Below are 26,401 nucleotides of genomic sequence, written 5' to 3' on the forward strand. Positions count from 1 at the left end.
CTATTACATTTAGAATGGATAAGCAGTGAAGTCCTGCTGTATGGCATAGGGCACAAGATCCAGTCACTTGTGATAGAAAATGATAGAGGATAAAATGCAAAAAAAATGTATGTACACACACACACACACACACACACGCACACACAAATGACTGGATCATACTGTACAACAGAAATTGACAGAACATTGTAAATCAAGTATAATTTAAAAATTTTTTAAATAAACTTCAGTAGAAGTGGGGAAATAACTATCCAAAACCAGCAGAGCCGGCTCTGGATTAACTTCGGAACTGAGGGTCAGATGGGGCAAGTGAGGAGACTGCCTCCGGCCCCGGCTCTGGCAGAATACAGAGGGAGGTCACTCCCAGGAGAGGGAGGGCCCCACCCTGAGTGGGGAAGAGTGGAGAAGCCTGAGACTGGTGGAAAAACAAAAAATAGAAGTACCACATGAACCAGCAGTCCTACTCCTGGGCACATATCTGAAGAAAACCGTAATTCGAAAAGATGCATGCACTCCAGCGTTGACTGCATCACTGTTTACAATCGCCGAGATACGGAGGCAACCTAAAGTTCCGTCCACAGGAGAATGGATGAAGATGTGGTACATATATACACAACGGAATATTAGTCAGCCGTAAAAGTGGATTGTTGCAGCAACATGGATGGACCTAGAGATTATCATACTAAGTGAAGAAAGTCAAAGACAAACAACATACGATATCACTTATATGTGGACTCTAAAAAAAGGATGCAAATGACCTTATTTCCAGAGCAGACACAGAGTCAAGTTTATGGTTATGAAAGGGGGCAGGTCGGGGGAGGGATGGACTTGGGGTCTGGGATTCGCATGTGCACACTGTGGTCTGTGGAATGCGTGATTAACGGGGACCTGCTGTACAGCACAGAGAACCCCACCTGGTGGGCTGCAATAACCTGTGTGGGAAAAGAATCTGAAAAAAGTGGATGTGTGTCTCTGTAGAACTGAATTGCTTTGTTGTACAGCAGAGATTATCAGTAACTGTAAACCAACTGTACTTCATTAAAACTAAAAAAAAAAGATTAAGGGGTTTGACATTGCATGAAACAGGAGGGATGACAGTGTGGGAGTGGAGCTGCTTTTGGGGGGCGAATTCCCTGGCAGCATAGGTGGTGAGGGGAAAAGGAAAAAGCAGAGAAATCAGGGCACCCAGAAACAAAACCATCTCATAGAATCAGGAGATTTGCTTCTTTTTCTCGCCTCCAAAAAAGGATGCCATTTCATTACTAATGAAAATGCCCTTCATTTACCAGTCTAACGAAGAACCCTAGTAAACCACCCAAGTACCCACCCTTCCACAGGAGCACCTGATGATGCCATCTGGGAAAATCTAAGACGCATAAAGATGGTTTGAACCAGCAGGTAGTATCCGTACAAATCTATTATAAGAAAGAAGAACCCCGAGCTCCTGTTGTGGCTCAGCGGAAATGAACCCAACTAGTATCCCTGAGGCTGTAGGTTCCATCCCTGGCCTTGCTCGGTGGGTTAATTAAGGTGTGGGCACGCTGAGAGCTGTGGTAATAGTTTGCAGACTCGGCGCTGATCTGGCATTGCTGTGGCTGTGGGGTAGGCCAGCAGCTGTAGCTCTCATTCGACCCCTGGCCTGGGAACGTACATATGCTGCACCTGCAGCCCTGACCCCCCCCAAAAAAAAGAATCAGCAATTTTCGAAGAAAACACCAAGATTGTGGTCCATCCTGTGCTGAGTACCTTAAACAAGTACTTGCACATTTGAAAGACTATCTTAAACCAGAAATATAAAATCCCAGAAGTGAACCAAGAGCTAGGAAGTTAGGGACTAAGAGTTGACCACACTCAAGAAAGAAATGGCAGGAAAAAATACTTCTTACACTGAAGAAACTGAGACCCAGAAAGTAACCTCACCATCTGATGTCGTGGCCGTTTCGTGGGAGAAATGGGTTCAGACTGGAGTCCCCAGACCCTGGGCTCTTTTGGTCACTTTGCCTTCCAGCTCCAGTGCCTCCTGCTGAGGATGGTACCTCCAGTTCATTGTCTGAGCTGTGCTTCATACTTGCTGTACGACCTTGGCATAGCATTTAACCCTTCCATTCTTCAGTCTCCTGCTGTGAAAAACGGGAGTTACTGCTAACCTTGTATGCTCGTCATGAGGATTGGAGAAATTGGTGTTGGCAGAGCATCTTGTTTAGCACCTAAACAAGATGGGAAGCACTCGTGAATATTAGTGATCTTACGCTTATATTTTGGATGTGGTGCTGGTGGCTGATTTTACAGCCTGATGCTTCAACCTGCCGGCCAGAGAGACTTCCCACCGGCTCGAAGAAAGTGGTTACCCTCCCGGATAGTGCTGGTTCTGGTGAGTTTATGGACCAGCAGAGTAGTCAGGCTGATGGTCGTGCCAGTTGTAGGCTTGGCGGTAGCGTGGGCTGGCCTGCAGTCCAGTCTTTGGAGAAGATTTTCTTGGTTTCTCACTCAGGGTGGACCACTATCCAGTTCCAGGATTGATACTGTGAGACACTGTTTGGTTTACAAAGAATCTTTGTTCTTTTCTTTCTTCCTCTGTCTCTTCTTCCCATTGGTTTTGTAGTTAATTAAGCTTTCCCGGGGCAGCTGTTGCCCTTATGTACACATACCTCGTCTTTGTTCAAGTGCTCAGATGCTTCCGTTTTCTGTGAACAGCAGTGCTTAGTGTCTTCAGCCATGTCGTGTAACGGTTTTTCTATCACTTCACAAAGTGCTGCAGTTCCTCTAACCTGAGCTTTTGTATTTTATTAGAAAGCCCATAGTGTTAGGTTATTCTAAAGCTCTTTTAAAGTTTTTAATTAATTTTAAATTGAAAAATCTTTAATTGTGATGAAATACACGTACCTCAAAATGTAGCATCTTCACCACTTGGACGTGTGTGGCTCGGGTGTGAAGGACACTCGGTGGTTAGGCAGCCTGTCTCTGGAACTTGTCCCACGGCCCCACCCACACTTCTGTTTCCTTCTGGCTGTTTTTGATAGCAGCTGTCCTGCTAGGGGTGAGGTGGTCCCCAGGAGGGTTCGGTTTGCGCTTCCCTAACAATGAGCGATGTTAAGCATCTCCTCAGAGGCCCCTTGGCCACTTGTTTATCTGTGAAGGTGTAGATGGACCTACATCTGCTCACGTCCTTTGCCCCTTATCCGGTTCTGTGGGGTTTTTTTGGGTTGTTGTTGCGTTAAGGACTTCTTCCTGTATTCTGGGTGTAGATATAGATATAGTCTATATTTTCCTTCCTATGTATCAGGTGTAGATATGGATATCAGGTAGATACCTGGCTATCTACCCCTTATTAGAGAGCGATACATCTCAACAACCTGTGGTTAGGATGGATGGCTGAATAGATAGCTAGCTAGATAGGATAGAGCTGTAGAGTTATAAGACTTACCCGTATCTATATGTATCTAAATAATATGTATCAAGAATGTTTATTACTATATCTGTGTGTCCCTTTTTAGTTATATGACTTGCAAGTATTTTAATATTTTCTCTCATTCCATAGGTTGCTTTTTCACTGAGTGTACCCTTTGACATATACAAAATTTTAATTTCGATGTAGTCCGTTTTATCCACGTTTACTTTTATTTCCTGTGCTCTTGGTGTCATATTCAAGGAGTCATTGCCAAAGCCAATGTCAGGAAGCTTCCCTGTGGTTTCTTCAAAGTTCTTATTTTAATGTATGTTTGAGAAAAGAATATTGACTGCTTAAAATTGCCCTTATATTTTTCATTAATCTTGAAAACTGCAGCCAAAGGAAATGAATTTGCTGTGTGTCATATAGTTAAAATAATTGGAAGTGGTGTATATGTCAGGATGTTGAACTTTAGGAATTTTACTTTGTTCTTTGCACTTAAAGTAGAAATTTAAAACCAGGTCACAACCAAGATAGTCATGTTCGTTGGTAAGCTGTGTAGTTAGGGGTCTTGTATTCGTGTAATAATTAATTATGGCAAATTTGGAAGATAACTAAGCTTGTCCTCAGGTCTAAGATTTTTTGTTATTAATGTGCAATCCACTGTCTTTTACACTTTGATACGAGCAGCCAGATTCTTTCTTTCTTCCTTTTTTTTCTCTTTTGGCCGCCCCACGGCATATGGGGTTCCTGGGCCGGGGATCAGATCCGGAGCCACAGTCGTGACCCAGGCTGCAGCTGCAGCAACACCGGATCCTTAACCCACTGTGCTGGGCCAGGGATCCAGCATGTGTCCCAGAGCTGCCAAGACACCGCTGAACCCGTTGTGCCACAGGGGGAACTCCCAGACGATTTCTTTGATGGCGTTTCTCTTGTAAAGCCTAACAAGGACGTATGTTATCTTCAAAAGGATTTCCTTCCCGCTTTAAAGCTCTAGGATCTTTGCGGTCCTCGGGGGCGGCTGGCTGCCGTGTGTGTGGGTGGTGGAGTGCTGTGGGAACAGGGGAGTGGGTGGGTAGTTGGGCTTGACTTCATTGGGAGCCCTCAGGAGTTCTGGAGCATGAGTCTGGGCAGAGAGGCCGGGCATGTCTCTGGGAGGGAGGGCGCGTGTGTGCAGAGGCCGAGCCGTGAACGTGGGTGCAGGTTCAGCCGCCTGGGATGTGCTCTGTGTGGTTGCAAGATGCGGGAGGAAGTTGGGAAAATCAGGCTGGACGGGGAAGCTCGGGTGAGGGCGTGAAGCTCCCGCTGTGTCAAACGCGGCAGTTTGGACTTGACCCTGAGGGCGCGGCCAAAGCCTAGATTGTTGGGAGAGGGGAGAGGGGCTGGTGACTGATGAACTGGCAGGAGCGACCCACGGCAGGAAGTTCCAGTGGGAGCCCCCATTAGAGATACAGGGTCCCGGGCAGAAGACAAAGAGGAAGTGTTGCCCAGGTTCAGTGAGCAGGCAGTGCAGGACGGAATGTGAGAGATGAGCTCGAAGCGGGCGTCAAGGAGGTTCCCGGAGTATCTAGCTCAGCTGTGTTGTAGGAAACAGAGTTGACTCCATGGTGAGGCAGTTCCAGGAAAAAGACTTTCTAAGCCTAAAATTGAAACCTCTCTATTTAGATGATTTTTTTTCCTGAAGGTAGTTCTTTTAATCCATTGGTGTTTCCTTTTGTAATGGCTTTGTTCTGACAGAACCAAATAAGAAGCTTTCCTATATATTCATATATATATATATATATATATATATATATATCTTTAAACAGAAACAAGTGAGCAAGCTAATATCTGGGATTTTATTTTATTTTTATTTTGAGAGTTTAAATGATTTTTATTTTTTCCATTATAGCTGGTTTACGGTGTTCTGCCAACTTTCTACTGTCCAGCAAGGGGACCCAGTCACGCACACATGTGTACATTCTTTTCCTCGCGTGATCCTCCATCACAAGTGACTTGATAGCGCTCCCAGGCCTGTACAGCAGGATCTCATTGCTTATCCCTTCAAAGGCAATAGTTTGCATCTATTAACCCCAGATTCCCAGTCCACCCCCTCCCTCCCCCATGTTATTTTATCTTAAAAATCTGACACATTATAGGAAGTTTCTGAGCTGTCTTTGGAGCAAAGATGGTGTAGTGGGCTGAGCCCAGTGTTGGGATCTGTTTTGATGAGATCACTGCAAAACCAAACACATTCAGTGGAGCAAACAGTGCTTAGGTCCTCTAATCGGCCCTGTGACTTGGCCGTGATAATTGCTTCTGTTTTACGCATAAAGAAGCAGACTTAGCGTGTTGAGTTAGCTTGCGCTGGGTCACCTGGCTCATAGATCAGTTTGAGTCCAGCAGTCTGAATTAAAAGCCTGGTCTTCTAACTCAGTTTTACCACCTCTGATTTCACTGTGATCTAACTTTATGCCGGACTCTTCCTCTCTGTACCTTTAAGGGGTTGGACAGAGGATTTAAAGACCAAAATCTTCCTTGGAACTCTTACCTATGTATAAAGTGGTGTTTTGGGTGATGTTACAAATTTTGGCTTATTCAATTAGTAGGATAAGATATCAATTACAGAATCTGTGAACTTGCTTTCTAGTCTGGAGAAGAGAGGATTGTCTAGCTAATTTATATATGAATTAATAATTCCAGTAAAATTCCTGTTTGTCATAAAATAAATGATGTTATTTATTTATACAATAATAATTATAAACATTTATAAAAACTTAGCTATAAAATAATGTTAGTTATAAGTTATATCCCCTTTGAAAAGTACGTCCATCTCTGTGCAGAAGTTTAGCTGCAAAATGTTCCCTGTAACTTTGTATAATATAAACATTTGGGAACAGGCTAACTATCTAGAAAATAAAGAGTTGTATTTTCTTTTTAATTGAAAAAATTTGTACAAAAATGCCATTTAGAGCAAGGGTTGGCAGCTCTCTTTGTAAATGTTTTCGATACTAAGTACTTAAAGCTTTGCAATCAAAGAGGCAGTATTGAGGGTATCATGTAGTTATGTAACCAGGTAAAAATGTAAAAACCCTTCTTTGCGGGATGTACAAAACCAGGCATCAGGCTGGGTTTGGCCATCGGCTGCGGCTTGCTGATTATCGATTTAGAGTACGATCCAGTCTCTCTTCGCCCTCCTAGTCCACATGTGATTATAGAAAGAAAGACTACAAGGCCAGGCAAGAATCACGTTGGATCATGTGATTCTTACTTTGCTTACTATCATTAGCTGCCTTCATTTTTCCAAATCTGTCCTAACGAATATGTGTTACTTATATACTTAGCAAAACAACACAGTTATTCCATTTTTAACAAACCCCTATTACAGCCGTCCGTCTGTGGCAGTCGATGTGACAGAACTTCGGGGCTGCCGAGCCGTGGAACCGGAAGTGAAGCTGTGTGTCCTCTCCTTTCCCACCTCAGACTCTGATAGAGGAATTGCGAGGAACAGTTTGGTTTATTTCTTGGCTTCTTTATTTCATCCAAAATTTTATATAAAAGCCAAAATCGATTTTACTCCAATCGACGTTTTTTCTCGAGTTTAAAAAAAAAGTTTTAAATTTTGAGGTAATTGTAGATTCATATGCAGTTCTAAGAAATAATAGATTCTCTTACTTTTTATCTTTTGAAAAGTTTATTTTTCTCGAGTATAGTGGATTTATAATGTGCTGGTTTCTGCTGTCCGGCACAGTGATTCAAGCTACACAGACCCACACGCTTCATGTGCTTTTCCATACGGTTTATCCCAGGTATTGAATACAGTTCCCTCTGCTACGCAGTGGGACCTCGTTCTTTATTCCTTCTGTACGTAATAGTTTGCATCTGCTAATCTCAAACCCCCAGCTCATCCCTCCCCCCTCCCCTTTGGCAACCACAAGTCTCTTTTCTTTGTACCAAGATTCTTTACACCCTTCAGCTGTTTCCCAAAGGGTAACATCTTTGCAACCAGGACCTGATGTGTTTCGTGGTTGATGTTGTCCCAATTTATAGACCTTATGCAGCTTTCACCCGTTTCACATGCATTCATTCGCATATGTGCGTGGGTGTGTGTGTGTTTGGTTCTGTGCCCTTGCATCACATGTAAGGATTCTCGTGACCTCCAGTGCTGTCAAGGTACAGAACCGTTTTACTGCGGAGGAAGAGCAAGCTCCCTGTGCTACTGTTCGGAGTCACAGCCACTCCCTCCTCCGCCCCCCGGCAACCAGCATTCTGTTCTCCATCTCTGTAAATCTGTCCTTTTAAGCATGTTTTGCAGATGCAAACATACATTGTATTTACCATTTGAGACTGACTTTTTCCTCCGCTGCCACTCTTGTCTTTTAATTGGTGTGGTTAGACTATTCACATTTAAGGTAATGATTGACTTTTAGGGCTTAAGTCTGCCATTTTTTTGGTTTTCTGTTTGTTTTTCCTTTCTTTCCTTTCAACAAATGGAACATTTTTCTAAAGATTGCATATTGATTTATAGTGTTTTTGAGTACATGACTATACAAAGTTTTCTTTTTTCTTTTTTTTTTTTAGGGTCACACTCAAGCATATGGAAATTCCTAAGCTAGAGGTTGAATCAGAGCTGCAGCTGCTGGCTCATGCCACAGCCATAGCAGTGCAGATCTGAGCCACATCTGTGACCTATACCACAGCTCACAGCAGTGCCAGATCCTTAACCCACTGAGCGGGGCCAGAGATCAAACCCATGTCCTCATGGATGCTAGTCAGGTTCTTACCATTGGGCCACAATGGGAACTCCCCAAAGTTTTCTTAATGGTTGCCCTACATATTAAAATATGCATACGTAACTGATCAGTCTACTGGTATCATGCCATTTTATTCATTCTAGTCATGTGTAGACTCTTGCATTTATGTCCCTTTACTGTTACCAGTTTTTTAAATAGTTGGCTTAAATATTTACATTTATTGAATACATCAGTTGGTATTAAAATTTTTAATTCAACCATCAGATGTGATTTAGGAAACTCATAAAAGAAGGATGATTTACTGTCTTTATCCCTGTTTTCACTCATTTTTATGTTCTTTTTAAGGTTCTAAGCCTTCTTCTGTGATCATCTATCTTCTGTTCAGAAAGCTTCCTTTAGCCCACCCTTTAGGGATAGATTTGCAAGCCGCACATTCTCGTAGTTTCTCTTCATCTGAGAATGTCTTTATTTCTCTTTCATTCTTGAGGGACATTTTTTAACTAGATAGGGCATTTGTGGTCAACAGTTCTTTTCTCTCAGAACTTGAGAAATGAGTTGCCACTTCCTTCTGGCCTCTGTCATCTCAAATGAGAAATCTGCTGTCACTTGAATTAATGCCCCCTTATAAGTAATGTGTCGTGTTTCCCTGGCTACTTGCAAGATTTTTTTTTTTTTACATTAGTTTTTAGGAGTTTAATTAGGATGTCTCTCGGTGTGGGTTCCTTTGATTGATCTTCGGAATTTGCTCGCTAGTTGAGTCTGTAGGTTTATGTCCTTCACCAAATTTGGAAAATTTTCAGCCATTATTTCTTCAAATATTTTTTCTCTTCTCCTTCTGGGACTTGAATAATATGCAGGTTAGCCCTTTCTTTATTGTTCCACAAGTCCCTGAGACTGTTCATTTCTTTAGTCTGTTCTCTCTCTGTTGTTCAGATTAAGTAAAATCTATTGATCCCTAAATTCATAGGTTTTGTCCTTGTCACCTCTGCTCTCCTATCGAGCCCAACAAGTGAGTTATTTCTTTTAGGTATTCTATTTTCCAGTTCTAAAGTTTCCATTTTTAAAATAATTTCTGGGTTTTTTTGTTGTTGTTGAAATATCATATTGTTTCATTTGTTTCAAGGGAATTTATAATTGCTTGTTGAAGCACTTTTTTGATGTCTTCTTTGAAATCCTTGCCAGATAGTTCCATTTTGTTCTTACGATTTACATTGTAATAGAAGACAGTATTTAAATCCTGAAGAATCATCAGTTACTTCCATTTGGGGGCTCACTTATTATTTCCATGTGTTGTGCTCACTGCTGTTTACATGGATTATTTCCTTTAATATGGACCATGATCTTATGAAGTACTGCATAAGGCAGGATGCTGCAGTTACAAACAATTCCAAAATCGGAGTGGCTTCAAACAGCACAGATTCATTTCTGAGTCAATCAGCGGTACAGAGAGAGGAAATTGAGGCATCAACAACACAGAAATGCCATCCTCTTCCTTAAGGTCTTTCCTCTTTCTGGACCAGGTATAATGTGCTGTGAAAAAGTTGGTCACAGAGGGGGCAGCTGAAGCTGCTCTGCTTCATGGAGATACGTACTTTTTAAACCCTGCTTTGAATAGGTTTTTAGTGTATTGTTTGTTTTAGGGGGTATGGTGGGTTACACAAAAATTTTTGCTGTAGAAACATCGCATTGTGAGCCTAGCCTTTCGAGATCAAGCTTGCGCAGCAGAGAGGAGAACAACGAGGACCATCAGGCTAAGGAGGGTGTGAAGGAGGAGAGGAGCACCAGCTGGAGCCTGGCAGGTGGTGAGGTCCGCCTCTACCAGGAAAGGGCGCCAGGGACTGTTCGCTGTCTGTGGACGCAGTGGGCAGCTAAACGAAGGCACCTTCTGCCTGTAGGGTGGTCCTTTGAAGCAAGGACGGCATCTAAATTGCGTAGCCTGTGCCTGGGCCACGGCGTAGAATACCAGAGCGTTAATCAGTGTCGCTTCTGTCTTTGTAAGTTTTGTTGCCATCATGAATGGACATGCCTCCTTAAGACCTGGCTTAGTTCTCTCAGACACCACAGTTAGGAGGCCTTGACTGTGTTAGATAAATTAATTTTAGTAAACTTAGAAGACGGACAGGTGGTTGAACCTATTTAAAATAAACCTATGTACAATTTATGTTGAATGAGAAATTGATTTGAAAATGCACATTCTTTTTTTAAGTTTTATTGCGGTAGAGTTGATTTACGAGGTTGTGATGGTTTTTGCTGCACAGCACAGTGACTCATTTACACACACACACACGCATCCATTGTCTTTCAGATTCTTTGCCCTCATAGATTTTCGTAGAATATTTGGTGGAGTTCTCTGTGCTGTACAGCAGGTCTTCGTTGGCCAATCGTTTCTTACACCTCAGTGTGCCTGTGCCGAGGTGCATCAGCCACCAGGAAAATTCCTTTCAGTTATGTTAAAATGAAAACTAGTCATTGTGAGAAATCAGGAGATAGCTTTTTTATTTTTTATTTTTCTTAGGAGATAGCTTTTTTATGTCAGAAAATGTATCACACAAAAGTGATTTATTTATTTTACCTGGTGGGTAGAACATTGTGAATCATTTATTGAAACTTAAATTGATTCTTTACATCATTAATTTTAATAAACAAATTTATAGCAGCTAGAACTAAAATGGTAATGTACCTTGTTATGCGATTGATTGCTGAGAAAAATGGAGCATAGGGTTATAATATTATATCCTTCCAAATAGCCCTTGGATTGAAATTTTGCTTTTTCATTTAATGAGCTATTAATATTAACAGGTTCTCCTGATTATTGCATCATTCGGGCAAGAATAAACATTCCCTGTGAAGCATATATTATAAAAATTATATGTTTGGAAACTTAGTAGAAACTTTCCAGAAGCAAGCTTTGCGAATCTGTGTTTCTGTCACTTGTCAGAGATGGAGAAGATGAACGTGACTCTTCCTGGCATGATAGATACTCGAACGGAATTTATCATTGCACCACCTCGGAGAAAAATTATTTTAGACAACCCCAGATGGGCTGATTATTTTATTTACTCAAAAAATGTTTATTGAATACTGTTATGTTTTGGGTGCTAGGATACAGCATCATTTGATGACGGAGGCAGACAATGAGCAAATATGTATCAGGTGGTAATAAATATTGCGGATAAAAATAAAATAACATTGGGTGAAGGGATTGTTAAGTCAGTTTAGGGACTTGTTTTTTATTGTGAGTAAGATGGAAAGCCGTGGGGGGGGGGGCCGTCATTGTTGTAGTTTGGATGATGTTTGAAAAAAGTCAAGGGGTGGTGGCCAGTAGGAAGTAGTGAGACTGACGAGGAGTCCTTGGCAGAAAGGGAGCTCGAAGTGACGAAGGTCTAGGCTGCTTCTGAGATGGAGCCAGTGGATTTCTTGACCTGGATATGGAGGCGTAAACGAAGGAGAGGGTTCAGGGATGAGCACCTAGAAAAGCGGAGTTGTTGTTAACTGAGGTGGGAGGATTCTAGCTGGAGCTGGTTTTGGTGCTGAGGGTGAGCAGGCGCTGATGGGGGCATGGGGGGCATACGTCAGAAATTCCATTTGGCTATTTTAAGTTGGAGATGTCAGTTAGACTTCCACTGGAAATGTCAAGTAGTTAGTTGGACAAAGAAGACTGGTACAGGTCTGGGCTGAAGCTAAGAACTTGTGAGTCAGCATTTAGATGGTGTTGAAAACCACGAAACTGGGAGTTCCCGTCGTGGCGCAGTGGTTAACAAATCCAACTAGGAACCATGAGGTTGCAGGTTCGGTCCCTGCGCTTGCTCAGTGGGTTAAGGATCCGGCGTTGGTCGTGGCGCAGTGGTTAACAAATACGACTAGGAACCATGAGGTTGCAGGTTCAGTCCCTGCCCTTGCTCAGTGAGTTAACGATCCGGCGTTGCCGTGAGCTGTGGTGTAGGTTGCAGACACGGCTCGGATCCCGCGTTGCTGTGGCTCTGGCGTAGGCCGGTGGCTACGGCTCCAATTCGACCCCTAGCCTGGGTCCCGCGGCCCAAGAAATAGCAAAAAAGACAAAACAAAAACAAAAAATAACAAACCACGAAACTGGATAAGATCATTCAGGGTGTGAGGACGGATGCGTAGGAGGCCTGATGTCTGAACCCGGGGTGTGGTGACATTTTAGCCATCTGGTGGATGAAGAGAAAATCTTCAAAGAAGGGGGAGGAGTAGCCGGTGAAGTAGGAAGAGGACCACCCACTAGGGAGCAGAGGCCCAGAGGCCCTGGGAGGAATGCATCCTCGAGGAAGACCTGGGCAGTTATACCAGATCCTTGGGGAGGAGGAATAAGATGAGGTCTAGGGCTTCAGCCCCAGTTCCGTAAAGGTGAGGCCGTTGGCGACCTTTCCAAGGGGACCCGTAGCCAAGGAGTGCAGGTGGCCTCTGGAAGCTGGAAAAGACAAGGAACCAGATTCTTCCCCAGAAACCTCCAGAAGGCAGTCTGCTCCATCTCGATTTAGCCTCGTGACTTCTGAATTGGACTGTAAGACAACAAATTGGTGTTTCACGCCACTGAGTGTATGGTAATTAGTTACAGCAGCCGTAGGAAAGGCCGGTACAGTAAGTAATGTGCTGGGATGATCTTGTTCCCTGAGCACTTTCCTTAGTCCTTATTCTCAGGTTTTGGGGAGTGAAATACGTTCAGCGAGGGAGGGCACACAGAAAACATTTGTAAGGAAATGGCCGATGCTGTCCGGAGCTGGAGCTGTCTTTATATTCTGATGCCTGTTGGAGAACATGGTTTAAACGATAATTAGGGCTCGAGGACTCAAGATTTCCCTGTCAAGGCTTTAAGGCATTCTTTTCTCTGCAGACTCAGAAAGGCTCTAACAGATTTCTTTTCATTCATGAGCTATCTCAGTTTGAGTGCAGCTGTTTTTCAGTATAGAAATTCACAGGCATTTATGTAATCATAGTTCTTTTTTTTTTTGGTCTTTGTAGGGCTGCACCCACAGCATATGGAAGTTCCCAGGCTAGGGGTTGAATCAGAGCTGCAGCTGCTGGCCTACCCCACAGCCATAGCAATATCAGATCTGAGCCACATTTGCAACCTACACCATAGCTCAAGGCAATGCCAGATCCTTAACCCACTGAGCAGGGCCAGGGATTGAACCTATGTCCTCATGGATACTAGTCGAGTTTGTTACCACTGAGCCACAACAGGAACTCCATATGTGATCATAATTCTTTACTTTAGAATATGACTTTCTTCTCCAAAGACCTCAGTGTAAATATCTCTCTCAAAATAGTATCAGAAGTGAATGGAGTGGGAAAACCTCTGATAAAGCTTAAGATTTTAGTCTCTGTTGTCAGTGGTTGGGCATTTTTGAGATATTTGGCCTCTGATGGGCGACTTTAAGTCTGTACAAATCTCCAGGAGAGACTCTTGGCTCAATAAGTAAGGGGCTGTAGCATTTCCTTTTACGTTCATAATAACAAGATTCACACTTAGATATTTTTGAAAACATCTTTTTTAATGATGTGACAAAACGCAAAAGTAATGTGTCTTCATTTTTTCTGTAAGTAGTATGAAACAAAGAGCTAATTAGGTTAGAGATGTTATGTTTACTCAATTCTGTGTCTGGAAACAGGCTCAGAAGGGAGGCTCTGAGTTGTACGTTTAAAAGTGGGTGCTCTCCTACCAGTAAAGAGTATGTTTAGTCACTGACATTCACTGGGTCCTCAGCTGATACTGTGGTTTGTACTTTACACACGCTCACTACACTTAATCCTTAACAGCAATTCTGTAAGGACACGTGACCATCCTCTTTCACAAAAGATGAGGTACCTGAGGCTTAAGCACCTTGCCTGGTGTATTAGGGCTGCATATGGTGGAACTGGCATAAGAAGACTTTATTTTAGCTTATTTTGTGATTGGCCACTCGATTATGGATGCCAGTCGGTTTTTGAATAATTTTCTTTCCTTTCTTCCTTTGTCCTTTTTTAACAAATGACATTAGGGAACTTTATCAAGTTTTCTTGTTTTTTTCCCTGTTTTGGCTGCCCCACGGCTTACGGAGTTCCCAGGCCAGGAATCAGATCCGAGCTGCAGTTGCGACCTAAGCCACAGCTGCAGCAGTCTGGACCCTTAACCCACCGTACCAGGCCAGAGACTGAACTGCGTCCCAGGGCTCCTAGGAAGACACCCATCCCGCTGCGCCACAGCAGGAACTCTTTACCAAGATTTTTTGATCGGCCTTATTTCTCTTACCTCTTACGGTACCTCCTAGATCTTCTCTTTCTATTTGAACATGGAACAGTATGTTTCGGTGTGGAAATTTGTGCCACAGGTCTTCTTTGTGAAGTGCCCTTGTCCGCTTCTGGGCCAGGGGATCGATGGGAAGCAGCGCTGGGCAGAGGTGACTCCAGCTGGAGGAGCGGAGGCTAGGAAGCAGGAGTGAATGCAGGTCAGCCCCACCCTGCCAGGGCTCAGGTGCTCTGGTCGACTCTGCAGCGAGTGGCACTGCGAAACCTCCTCGGGCACCTCGGGGGAGAGGTGAGCGCCGGTTCTACACAGCTCCCCTTGCTGGATGATTTCACTTAAGCTCAGGAGTTCTTCACTCAGGGATATGGTTCCGGAATCCCTCCTTCTTTTCATTTTTATCCAGTGCTTAGGATTGATTTGGGTGAAGGGGTTCAGCAGCCCAGACCAGCGCTCTCTGTCTTGGCAAGAGCTGTGTGTTGGTCAGGGTTCTTTAGGGAACAAGAACCACTGGGCTGTATTTAAGACGGAGAGAGAGAGGGAAAGAGGGAGAGATGGCAGGGTGGGAGGGAGGGAGGGATTTGAGAGAGGATTTGAAAAGAGAGAGAAGATTTATTGAAGCAACTGGGTCATGTGATTATGGAGCTGACACCGCTCAAGGCCTGCATGGGGAGTCCGCAAGCTGGAGACCCCGAAAGAGCCCATGTCTCACTCCAGATCCTAAGACAGGAAAAAAGCCACCCACTTGGAAGGCAGTTAGGCCAGAAGACCTCTTTCACTGGGGGGAGAGTCAGCCCTTTTGGTGTGTTTGGACTTTCAACTGATTGGATGTGGCCCACCCACAGTGGGGAGGGTGATTGGCTTTACTCAGTCTACCAATTTAGAGGTTAATCTTATCCAAAACTCCCTCTCAGAAGCACCTGGAATGATGATCGACCAAATATCTGGGCCCACGGTGACCCAATCGAGTTGACAGAAAATTCGTCATTGTATGCTGTGTTGCCCCTCCCATCGTCTTCAAATAAGACCATACCAACAGTGATACATTCATTGGTTTTTCATTTTCTTGTCCCTCTCCTTGGCTAAAATTTCTAAATCAGTTTTGAAAAATAAAGCAGTAGTAGACGTTTTTAGTTACTGGAAAACATTTTTTTAAAATCAGAAATGAGTGTAAAAGTTTGTCAAATACTATTTCAGTATCTGTGGGCTTTTCCTGCTTTGACTTCTCAGATGATGAAACAGATTTCTTAGGCTTTAGTCTTTGAATTCCTGCAGTGTGTGATCTGGGCGATCACCTAGTTTTCTAACGATAAATGCAGGGTTTGCTCTGTGATCTTCCCTTTTGAATGTTTACATTTAAATTCCGAACTGCATTTTTTCCCTTCGATGTATTCTTGGGGAGTTTTGATTTTAGGGCTACTTTAACGCTACCTTTTTGAGATCAGTTGGGAAGTGTTCGGTAGTTCACTGTTTCGGGACAGTTTAAATAACTTGGGAATTTTCTCTACTCTTGGAGTTTTTAATAGAACTTGCTGCTACAATAGTCTGGGCTAGGTCCCTTCCTACAGGAGATAGGTAGTACTTTAATGTTAAGTTTCTCAATTTATTCTGTGGTTATCACATTCTGTTTGTCTTTAAAAAGTGCTAACCTTTGGACTTATTAGTCAGTCTTCTAGTTTTTTGCTGATTTTTGCTTTTCCCTTTATTATTAGTGTGCTCTCGTTCCTGCAGGGCCCACCTTCCCGCTACCCGTGTATTCTTGGTCCTGCTGTGCTTACAGCGGGGACTCCTGGACTGTCACTGTCAGTGCTGCAGCGCCCGGGTGTCAGGGCTAAGAGTCTCTGCCTGTAGGAGGGAGGTGGGGACAGATGGTGGCCAGGGCTGGAAGTGCAGGTGTGGAGAAACAGGGGCAGCAGCTGCAGTCGCCCCTTTCTGGAGAAAACAGTCCCTACTAGGTGGGGTTGGGTGTCCGCTCTGTCCAGTGGGGCAGGTTCTGAGTCATGGGCTGGAGGTTTGCAGGGAGAGTGAAAGCGTCCTTCTCCATTTTGTTCAGGCGGGTTGTGCTTTCGTGAAACAAATCGAAATATGTCATGAGTTCAGATTCATGTTCAATATATGTAACAGCTTCTCCTTGGTTTTGTTAATAGTTTGTCTTATTTATTGCTATTTGGGGTTTTGATCTAGATTTCTTTTTCATGGACATTATTGAGAAGCTGTTGGAGGCTTTGGTGAGAGTCGCTAGCAAGGTGCTTCTTTGCAGCTGGAATGTAGAATATACTGGATATACTGGAAGATGCTTGAGAGAGATTTAATCACCTCTCAAAAAAGATAGTCTCCAGAACTGTGGCACTTTATTTTTTAGTACAATAAACATATAAATTACAAATACATGTAACTTTTTCATGAAAATGGAGTTTGCAGGACCTCTCTTGCTGCTGCTGCTCTGTGCTGCTGCTGCCATTTGCTGCTCCTCCTTCGTTGGGTACCCCCCTCCCTCCTCCCTCCCCCCTCCCCTCCGCCGTCTCTCACCCCCAGGTCTGTAAGAGAAGCCTACCTTCAAAGATCTCTGAGGTTCCTTCTGGCTGCTGTGCTGTGATTTGGATTTTCCTGCATGGAACTCTAAATGAGAATGTCTTAGAAAAGCTTCTTACTCAACTCCTTCGGCTGTTACCATGTACTTTTGTTTTCACTGGTCTTTATTAGGTACCCACAGTTCTGTTAGGTGAAGTTCAGAACAATGAAAAGGCCTAAACCCTGCTTCTCAGGATCTTGCGATCACCAAGGGATATTGGGAAGAAAGGAAAAGAGGGTTATGTTGGCTTTGGTGGCGGAAATTGCCCACCTGATGGCATGTCTTGAAGTTGGTCCGGTTATTCCAACGGCTGGACGGAAATGAAAAGCTTATTTGCTTTTCTCATTTTTCCCCTCCCTGTGTTCTTATCGCGTTCCCAATATAAAGGAAATGATAGGAGTCGATCCTGCGTGGGATGTGGCTTAGGGCGCGGAGACCTTCACCTCTTCTTTTTCTCCTGCTTGAATTGAACATGAAATTCTGACACGACAGGGCAAAGAGGGGCCGGGGTTTATGAAGCCTGCATATCTTGTGAATCTTAAGCAGAGCTCTTCAATTATTAGAGGCTCAACTTTTTCTCACTTTTCTAGTCAAAGTTTTAAACAGTCAGGAGAGCAGCTTTGAGAGATAAGAATCTTATTTCAGTGGATAGGAAGCATTGAACACTAGCTTTAAAGTGTATAGAAATATCGGAAATCCTGTGAAATTGGATTGTTATGATCATGACACAACTACAGATGTGATAAATTCATTCGAGTAATAGGAAAAAATAAAGCAAAACAAAACAGAATGATAAAGTATATGGAAATGTAACAATTCTATAATAAATAAATATATACATATTTAATATAATAAATAAATACATATTTATTTTGGAAGATATAGGAAATATTGACAGTAGCTCACATTAGTGTGTGTGTGTATGTGTGTGTGTGTTTAGGGCAGCACTTGAGGCATGTGTAAGTTCCCTGGTTAGGGGTCAAATCAGAGCTGCAGCTGCTGGCCTGTGCCCCAGCCACAGCCACTCCAGATCCGAGCTGCATCTCTGACCTGTGCCTCAGGTTGTGGTAACACTGGATCCTTAACCTGCTGAGCGAGACCAGGGATCAAACCCGCATCCTCACAGACACTGTGTCGGGTTTTTTACCCTCTGAGCCACAACAAGAATTCCTAGAAAACAGACTTTTCTTCTGGCCACACCTGCAGCATGTGCAAGTTCCTGGGTCAGGGATTGAACCTGAGCCACAACAGGGACCCAGGCTGTTGCAGTGATACTGCCAGATCCTTAAGCCACTGCACCACAGGGGAACGCCCCGAAAACAGATTTTTAAGGTCTGCGTAGTATTTAATCTTGTGAAATTTCTTTAATGCAGGATTTCTTGACCTTGGCACTGTTGGCATTTTTGGCCCTATAAATTTTTGTTCTGGGAGGTTGTTCTGTCCATTGTAGGATGTTTGGTATCACCTCTGCCCTCTACCCTCTAGATACCAGTACCCCCTTCTCCCAACTCAGGTGTGACAACAAAAATGTCCCCAGACATTGCCAAGTAATGTCCTGGGGTGGGGGGACAAAATTGCCTGCAGTCGAGAAGCATGTGTGTTTTAAGCTATTAAAAATAATATATGGGAGTTCCCGTTGTGGCTCCCATATATTAAGGAACCCTGCTAGCATCCATGAGGACACAGGTTTGATCCCTGGCCTTGCTCAGTGGGTTAAGGATCCAGTGTTGCTGTGAGCCGTGGTGTAGGTCACAGACTCAGCTCAGATCTGGCGTTGCTGTGGCTGTGGTGTAGGCCAGCGGCTACAGCTCCGATTGGACCCCTAGTCTGAACCTCCACATGCCAAGGGTGTGGCCCTAAAAGACACACAGGCCCTAAAAAGACACAAGGGTGTGTGTGTGTGTGTGTGTGGATAAGAGTAGACTCATTCTAACTCTCTGTATGAAAAAGTAGACCCATGGCGTCTAGATTTACATTTATCAGCTCCTAATTTCAGCTACCTTTTTTTGGGTTAATATATCTTTTTAATAATAGCAGTATTGCTCGAAAGTGAAAAATGTAACAACATTATTTGCATTCACATAAGAATGTAATTGCTTGTCTGTCCCGGCCTGATGGGAAGGCGTCCTGGGAGCTTTGACCACAGTTGCTTTATTGTAGATGAATTACATTATTTCCATGTCACTTTCTTAAAAAGTTTGGTCATTGAGGCAGCTGTAATACCTTGTGTTATTAATGGAAACCAGAAGTTACTCTCTAGGCTTGTTTATGTAGTTTTCTTGATCTGCTTTGACATTTAGAAGGATATATGAAGCCATATTTCCTACCAGATAGTCATCCTTTTGTGTAAAGAAAATCGTCCTTTTGTAATGGAACTATAGCCTGTAATAATTAATACGCGCACTTGGCCTTTTTCGGAGCCGGCATCACTGAGGGAAGGAGCAAATACAAAGCCAGTAAGAGTCATTAGTTCCTGATGAATTAGGAACCTTGTTTTTTTGAGTCTTTTTTTTTTCCCTACAGTTTTTCTCATCTGTGAATCTCTTCTCTTTCTGGAAAAGCTCAAGTCTGCTATCACATCATTGGAGATGTCCTTTGTTGTCCGTGTACATTTACCGCTAACATTACAGTTTCACATAAGTGCATGTGCAAAATAAGATGGAATTCTTGCCTATTTATATTAATTGCCTTTGTTAATAATAAAGTTGATACAATTGCTGTTGTAGTAAATGGATCTGTATTCCTTAAAAATTGGTAGTTATGTTCTTGAGATTCAAATTATCTTGCAGTATAATTTCTTTTTTTTTTTTTTTTTTTTTTGTCTTTTTGCTGTTTCTTTGGGCCACTCCCGTGGCATATGGAGGTTCCCAGGCTAGGGGTCGAATCAGAGCCGTAGCCACCGGCCTACGCCAGAGCCACAGCAACGCGGGATCCGAGCTGCATCTGCAACCTACACCACAGCTCACGACGGCAATGCTGGATCATTAACCCACTGAGCAAGGGCAGGGACCGAACCCGCAACCTCATGGTTCCTAGTCGGCTTCGTTAACCACTGCGCCACGACGGGAACTCCTTGCAGTATAATTTCAATTATACTTTTAAAAAAATTCTTATTTGTATCTGGCACCCACTGTGTCTTGTATAATTTTCCTCTTCTCTCTCTAGCTCTTCTAGTAAATAGTGATCAAAAAGAAATATTTTAGTATATCCTGGGGCTTCTCATGCAGTCAGTTATTTGAAAAGAAAGAAAATGTTTCAAAATACAGATTTTTAAAAATTCAAATGTCTAGATTTCTCATTGCACAACCGATTAAAGGTGTCTGGCATTGTTACTGCCGTAGCTTGGGTCACTGCTGTGGCACAGATTCGATCCCTGGCCCAGGAACTTCCACATGCTGCAGGCGCGATCAAAAAAAAAATTTCAGATGTTGGATGTGAGATTTTGATAGCTTTTTAAAGATGTCTTCTATGGGTGACTATCAATTTTGAGCTTTTTAATTCTTCTTAAGGTAATTAGAATTCTAGAGAAAATGTTCTCGAGGGAGAGAGCCTTTATTTTTCACCTGTAGACTGATGGTTGATTATTGATTTGCTTTTTATTAACACTTGGTTTTTTCCTGTGGAAATTCAAACTGCATTCCTTAAACAACGAGGGTTTGGCTTGGTCTGGTTGGTTTCTGAGCATCTCAGTGTCCCCTGTTGCACTTACAGCCTTAACACGCCGGGTGTTTGTTAGAAGGCTTTGCCCCTGGTCACAGGTAGTTGATGACATGAGATCAGTTAAACCGTTCATCTTAGTAAAATCCTAGAAGTCCTGCTGAGGTCCTGCTCAGGTGTGAGGCTGGACGGGATCGAGGGCATCTCCGTGCATGACGTCACGGATGGTTTCCCAGCTCCACTGGCGAAGTTTCCCACCGGCTTTACGTGGACTTTGTAAATATCTCAGTCACCTCTCTGTAGACCTAGTACCACTTTTTGTGTGTGGGGAAGAAAGAACCCGCCAAAGGCAAAACGGTGTTTTACTAAAGAACTGATACCCAGAAGTAAAGTGTTAAGTTCTGTATTAACAGAAACAACAGGAAATGGGATGATCTTGCTGTTAACTCCTTGAATTCATAGGACACACGTTATTTCAAAGCAAAGTCCAGGTCTTCGTTTGAGCCGCCACGGTGGTACATAAAATGCCCGGACGTGTGAGAGACGTGGTTAAAGTTAGGCCGAAAAATTGGTTACGATCCCCACCCGATTTTTCCCTGCATCCGAAATTTGAATTCTCGGCTGAAAAGGACGGTCAGTACTCACGTTGGTGTCTCAGGTCCGAGTTAGGGACAGGGCTTCCTCTGTGAACACTCACCCTGTGGTGGTAGCTATAAATGATGAAATAGTTTTTCAGATGGAAACCTTTAATTGCCTTCATCTCTTGTCCCCAAAAGCAATTTTTTTCACTTTTAAGTGCGAAACTCCCTAAAAATAACCGTGGTAAGAAATTCATTTTCAGGTGGCGTTTTAGAATCCTATAGGATGATCTAAAGGACTTGTCTTTAATTAAAAGTGCTATACACTTAATGAAAATCCATGTTGGCTGAGGAATTGATTCTTTTTAAAGGAAAGCTGCACAGTTTTCTTGTATGGGTAAATGTCACTCTGTTCCTATCTTCGCTTAGCTGCAAGTCAGGACTTGTACTATTCCTCTAGGTTGTCATAGAAACGCAGTTAACTGTCATCTCAACTCAGACTGTTGATGGTTTTATTTGTAGGCTTGCAAGATTATTAAAATTTAACAAAAATTATTGATTTGCTTTTTATTAACACCGGGTTGTTTTCCATGGAAGTTCACATTGCATGAGAGTCTTTTTTTCTGTTTAAATTTTTTTTACAGTGAAACTCTGTGTTAAATCTACCTGCTTCCTTAAAATGTTTTTTATTTAAAATGTGATATATAGTCTGCAGCAGTAGAATAACCTCCACGAATTGTATTTTTGAATCACTTTCCATTTTCTTTGTTGACAGCAAGCAGAAAACACCTTAAAAATTCACCTTTAGCCTGCTTTTAACTTAACATAAAAGATACCTGTCAGAAAAGCGTGAAATGCTACATCAAGTGCCTAATGCTGGAGTTTTCATTTTCAGTACGGTTTTGGAAGCCTAGCACGAATGCTTCAGTGACCTGTGTTGTGAAAGTGTTTATTTCCGTATATTTATGTGAGAGAAATTATTTAGTTTTCACTTATAACTAAGACAGGCAAAGCTTATTTACAGTAACTTTATCTAATGGTCCGTGGATGAGTGCTTTTATGCAGAATAGTCAAGAGGCTAGAATTAACTTTTCACGTTGGATGCACATTTGACGTCCAGACGTGAACACCATGTGGCATCTTATTATAAAGACTAACATGCAGGGTTCAGTTTGTATTTAAGGCATTTCCTTCAGAATGCACACATCGTCTTTGCTGCATTTGCTGTTAACTTTGTAGTGATTTCTATTTCTTGCTTGTAGATGCATAAGTAGAAGTGTTTAGTTGTTGTTGTTCGTGGTTTTTTCCCGAGGATTTTTAGACTTGGTTAACTAGCTATTTTAATGACAGGTCACTTTTGGACATGCAGCAGCTCCTTGGGTTGGGTTGATTTATCATTAGGTACCTTTTTTTTAAAAAGGGGTTTTTTTGGTTGGTTTGGTTTTTATTTTTGCTTAGGAGGAATATAATTTTTTGTTGGTTAATTTTTTTTATTAACGTATAGTCGATTTACAACGGTGTGCCAAATTCTTCTCGACAGCAAAGTGACCCAGTCATATGTATACAGACATTCAGAAAGCGTAGGTTTTTAAAATTACCATGCAATTATACATCCTTTTGTTGCTATTAGTTCTTAGAGTTTTTCTTGGAAAGTTAATAGTAGGTGTATCGTCTTTGACTTTAACATCCTTTTACTAAATAAACAACTCAAAACTTGTGTATACTTGGAGAAGAAAATTTAAGACAGCTCATTAGGAGACGTGGAATATTAATTTTTTTTTTTTTTTTGTATTTTTGCTATTTCTTTGGGCCGCTCCTGCGGCATATGGAGGTTCCCAGGCTAGGGGTCGAATCGGAGCTGTAGCCACCGGCCTACACCGGAGCCACAGCAACGCGGGATCCGAGCCGCGTCTGCAACCTACATCACAGCTCACGGCAACGCCGGATCCTTAACCCACTGAGCAAGGGCAGGGACCGAACCCGCAACCTCATGGTTCCTAGTTGGATTCGTTAACCACAGCGCCACGACGGGAACTCCGAATATTAATTTTTAATTAAACCATGTTTATTGCTCTTAGAGTTTGATTACTCCTCTTGAAACTAGTCTGCTGCCGCTGACCCCCCAGTGACCCTCGGCTCCTCTCGTTCCCGCCCTCCTGTCCTCCCTCCTACCCGGAAGCGGGGCTGGCCTGTGTGATCAGTGCAAGACTGCAGGAGTGTCGGTGTGTGACCTCTGAGAGGAGGTCATATGAATCACTCAGGTTTCCAGTGTGCATTCTCTTCGCTCGCTCACTCTGGGAGAAGCCATCTCTGCCATGTTCTGGGGAGAGTCAGGCAGCCCTTTGGAGAAGTCCAGGAGGCCAGGAACCGAACCCTCCTGCCAAGAGCCAGCACCACCTTGCCCCCCCATTTGAGTGAGCCATCTTGGAAGCCAGGACTCTGACCCCAGTAAAGTCATTAGATGCCCAGCTCATGTCATGCCTGCAAGCCCAGAAGGGTACTGGAGTCTGAACCAATCAGCTGAGCCACTTCAGGATTGTTTACCTGCAGAAATTCTGTTAAATAATACATATTGTTGTTTTCAAGTCAGTAAATGTTATAATCATGTGTATCTATGAATAACTTACCCACCTGCTAAACAAACATACTCTTAAACATTTCCTATTGAGCACACAGTTTATATTTTTTTGCAGGCATAAAAGTCATGGAGGTGCCTATTGTGACATGCATTATAATTTTCTTTCTTTTTTTTTTGTCTTTTTGCCATTTTCTTGGGCCACTCCCGCGGCATATGGAGGTTCCCAGGCTAGGGGTTGAATCGGAGCTGTAGCCACCAGCCTACGCCAGAGCCACAGCAACGCTGGATCCGAGCCGCGTCTGCAACCTACACCACAGCTCACGGCAATGCCGGATCCTTAACCCACTGAGCAAGGGCAGGGATCGAACCCGCAACCTCATGGTTCCTAGTCGGGTTCGTTAACCACTGCGCCACAACGGGAACTCCCCCCGCATTGTAATTTTCATAGGAGTGTGGAGTAATACACTGTATAAGGCATTGGTGGTAGAGCATTCATGGCTGAACTCGAGTTTTGGCTTTATCTTCTACCCACTGTGTGTCTTGAGGAGATTACCTACAATTTCTGATCATCAGGTTTTACTGAAAATCTGTAAAATGGGGTAATTATACTTAACCCTCTATAATTTTTTTAAGTCAGGATAAAATAATGTTAAGTCCGTTGCATGATGTTTGATATCCAGAAATTAGTGTCTTTGCCCGTGAAGATGCAGTTCTTTACCCCAGAGGTAAAGCCCCGTGAGCGTCTGAGTTCTCCGTCTGTGTGTCTTAACCGTGTTGTAGTCCTCCTCAGGCCCTTGCTTGCTACCCTCCGTTTTCTTTTTTTTTTTTTTATTATTATTATTTTCCCACTGTACAGCAAGGGGGTCAGGTTATCCTTACATGTATACATTACAGTTACATTTTTCCCCCACCCTTTGTTCTGTTGCAACATGAGTATCTAGACATAGTTCTCACAAGTCCGTTTTCTTTTACGTAACTTTCTTTGTATTGTGATGTGCCCGGGTGTCATTTTTCTTCATATTTATCTCGCTTGGGTTTGCAGAGCTTCTTGAGTTTATGGGGTGGTCTCTTAACAGTTCTGGAAAATCCTCAGCTGTTAGCTCTGCGAATGTTCCTCCTGCCCGACGAGACGCCGAGACGGGGCCTGAGCCCTGGGTGGCTGCCTTGAGAGGCTCCTCAGCCCTCGCCACCGTGTTCCACATCTATTTTTTTTTTTTTTTTCTGTATTTTCCATCCATCTTTCTTCTCTGGGCTTCCCTTTGGATATCTTTTGACCCGTTTTTCATTTCACTAATCCTGTCTTCTGCTTTGCTAATCCTCTCTTGCACCATCTTTTGAGTTCTTAATTTCAGTCACATTTTTCAGTTCTAACATTTTCATTTGATTCTTTTTTACAGATTATAATTCTCCATTGAAAATCTCTTTTTATCTATTTTATTACTCCCTTCCTCCCTGTCTTTCTTTTTCCCTTCCTTCCTTTTCTCTCCTTTTTTTTTTTTTTTTCTTCCTTTCTTCATACTAGTTACAGCTAAATTAAAGTCCTTTTCTGTTAACTCCATTTTCTAGGTCACCCATGGGTCTGTTTTTATAATCTTTTTTTTCTCCTTAATTTTTAGTCCTGTCTTGTGATGTACCTGGTAGTTTTCCTATTGAATTCTCGGTACTGTAAGTAAAGAATTACAGAAGCCTCATAGTATTCTTTCTCCAAGGAGTCACCCTTTGCTTTACTGGACAAATACTGGACAGGTTGGGGGCTACATACCTTATCCTAGTCGGGGATTGAACGGAGTCAGAGCTAGTTGGAGGTTTTGGTAAGCTATTGTTCATGTCGCCTGGAGACCAGTGGTCCCAAATGAGAGCCTATGGTGTTTCTCCCAGGGCCTCTCTTCCTGATGGCTTCTGATCTCTAGGCTTCCCGGCACATCAAGGCAGTGACTTTGCTTTTTTGAGGCTTTCTGTTCAGTTTCTTTTTGTCTTGTATCTCATGTAGCTTTGAAAATCGAGAGTTGTCTTCTGGTGAAAAGTAGTAGGCAGCAAACTCACTTCTTTGCCTCTCGCCTCCACTGGGTCTTAGCCCGTTGAGTCCCCACTCCCTACGAATACCAAAAGGCTTGCTCTTTTCTGTGCTCCCAGGAGTGGCCATTTTTCCAAGCAGAGATTGAGTTCTCAGCCTCTTGTTGATTCAGTAAGAATGGCTGTAGGATGCCAGCCAGCCTGTGTGGTTTCTCCCCCATCTTGGAATCCCTACTCTTCTAGTTCAAGTTGCCTTGCCAGCCCTTTATTGAGTGCCTTAGAACTGATGTTGCACTGTATTTCATTAAGCCTTCCTGGTTTTTCTGAATGGGAGTATTGATGTGCCTCAGGCTACCCAAATGTTAGTTGAAGGTGAGGAGTATGCAATTATTTTTGAAGGAAATTTCAATGAGTGGGTTATTTCTTTGACCTTTTTCGGCCAGCTTTAGCCCATCACAATTGTCAGTATATGCATATTTTTTTGTTTCTCATTGCATATTGATGCAGTAAAATAAAATATTTTTCTCAATCACTGTAGTAGTTTTTATAATTATCCTCGATTGATTCATTCATGGCCATTAGAGTCAGTATAGATTCCTAACTTTTTATAACTCTGAGGATTAAGGCTGCCTTATGAT

General features: G+C 42.9%; 1 protein-coding gene across 1 annotated transcript in view; it reads left to right on the forward strand.

The window, feature by feature from the left end:
* VPS41 (VPS41, HOPS complex subunit) overlaps positions 1–26,401 on the forward strand; it is a 172,974-nt gene that overhangs the window by 21,400 nt on the left and 125,173 nt on the right. The window lies entirely within an intron of this gene.

The sequence above is a fragment of the Sus scrofa genome, chromosome 18 (genome assembly GCF_000003025.6).
Source record: "Sus scrofa isolate TJ Tabasco breed Duroc chromosome 18, Sscrofa11.1, whole genome shotgun sequence".
Lineage (NCBI taxonomy): Eukaryota > Metazoa > Chordata > Mammalia > Artiodactyla > Suidae > Sus > Sus scrofa.